The following is a 2061-nucleotide window of genomic DNA, read 5'->3' as shown; positions in this document are numbered from 1 at the left end:
GGGTGACTTGATAGAGGTGTGCAAGATGATTAGGGGTTTAGATAGGGTTGACCATGAGAACCTTTTTCCACGTATAGAGTTAGCTATTACGAGGGGGCATAGCTTTAAATTAAGGGGTGGTAGGTATAGGACAGATGTTAGGGGTAGATTCTTTACTCAGCGAGTTGTGAGTTCATGGAATGCCCTGCCAGTAGCAGTGGTGGACTCTCCCTCTTTATGGGCATTTAAATGGGCATTGGATAGGCATATGGAGGATAGTGGGCTAGTGTAGGTTAGGTGGGCTTGGATCGGCGCAACATCGAGGGCCAAAGGGCCTGTACTGCGCTGTATTTTTCAATGTTCTATGTTCTAAAATACGACTCCTTAAAGATCAGCAAGGCTGCCTATGTGTGGAAATGTAGGACATGGGGGAGATGCTAAACGAGTATTTCGCATCAGTTTTTACAGTGGAGAAGGATAAGGAAAATCTAGAATGTGGGGAATTAAATAGCAGCATCTTGAAAAATGTCCACATTACAGAGGAGGAGGTGCTGGACACCTTAAAACACATTAAGGTGTATAGACGCCTGGACTTTATCTGATGAACCCAGAACTCTGTGGGAAACGATAAAGAGATTACTGGGCCATTTGCTGAGATATTTGTATCATGGATAGTCAGAGGAAGACTGGAGGTTGGCTAAAGTGGTGCCACTATTTAAGAAAGGTGATAAGGAAAAGTCAGGGAACTATAGACTGGTAAGTCTGACATTAGTGGTTGGCAAGTTGTTGGAGGAAAGTCTGAGACAGGCTTTACATGTATTTGGAAAGGCAAGGACTGATTACGAATAGTTCGCGTGGCTTTGTTCATGGGAAATCATGTCCACTAACTTAATTGAGTTTTTTGAAGTGGTAATGAAGAGGATTGCTGACAGTGGAACAGTGGATGTGATCTAAATGGACGTCAATAAGGCATTCAACAAAGTTTTTCATGATAGACTGGTTCGCAAGTTTAGATCACTGGAATATATGAAGAGCAAGCTATATGGATACAGAATTGACTCACTGGTAGAAGACAGGGTGGTGGTGGAAGGTTGCTTTTCAGACTGGAGACCTGTGACCTGTGGTTGCTGCAAGGATCAGTGCTGATTCCATTGCTTTTTGTCATTGATATAAATGATTTTGATGTGAACATAGGAGATATGGTTCGTAAGTTTGCAGATGATACGAAAATTGGAGGTGTACTGGACAGCCAAGAAGGTTACCCAAGAGTACAATGGGGTCTTGATCAGATGGGCCAATAGGCCAAGGAATGCCAGGTGGGGTTTACTTTAGATAATTGCAAGGATCTGCATTTTGGAAAGGTAAAACAGGGCATGATATATGCACTCAATGGTAAGGTCCTGGAGAGTGTTACAGAACAACAAGACCTTGGAGTGCAGTCACTGTTTCTTGAAAGTGAAGTCACAGGTCGATAGGATAGTGAAAAAGTCATTTGGTGTACTTGTCTTTATTGGTCAGTGCATTAAACATAGGAGTTGGGAGGTCATGTTGCAGCTGTCCAGGACATTTGTTAAGCCATTATTGGAAGCCTGCATTCAATTCTGGTCTTCCTGCTATTGGAAGGTTGTTGTGAAACTTGAAAGGGTTCAGAAAAGGTTGACAAAACTGTTGCCAGGGTTGAAGGGTTTGAGCTATAGGGAGAGACTGAATAGTTTGGGGCTGTTTTCTCTGGAGCATTGGAGGCTGAGGGGTGACCTGATAGAGGTTTATAAAATCATGAGGGGCATGGGTATGGTAAATAGACAAGGTCTTTTCCCTGGAGTGGGGGAGTCCAAAACTACAGGGCACAGGTTTAGGGTGAGAGAGGAAAGATATAAAAGAACCTCAGGGGCAAGTTTTTCAGGTAGAGAGTGGTGTGTATATGGAATGAGCTGCCAGAGGAAGTGGCAAAGGCTGGCACAATTACAATATTTAAAAGTCATCGGCATGGGTGTATGAATAGGAAGGGTTTAGATGGATATGGAGCTGGAAATGTGTTGCTGGAAAAGCGCAGCAGGTCAGGCAGCATCCAGGGAACAGGAG

At 43.7% G+C, this 2061-nt stretch overlaps 1 protein-coding gene across 1 annotated transcript in view; it reads left to right on the top strand.

Annotated features, from left to right (window-relative positions):
• LOC122551725 (low-density lipoprotein receptor-related protein 1-like) overlaps positions 1 to 2061 on the top strand; it is a 1892490-nt gene that overhangs the window by 448734 nt on the left and 1441695 nt on the right. The window lies entirely within an intron of this gene.

This window comes from Chiloscyllium plagiosum, chromosome 7 (genome assembly GCF_004010195.1).
Source record: "Chiloscyllium plagiosum isolate BGI_BamShark_2017 chromosome 7, ASM401019v2, whole genome shotgun sequence".
Taxonomy (NCBI): Eukaryota; Metazoa; Chordata; class Chondrichthyes; order Orectolobiformes; family Hemiscylliidae; genus Chiloscyllium; species Chiloscyllium plagiosum.
This window is presented reverse-complemented; position numbering and strand designations above follow the sequence as displayed.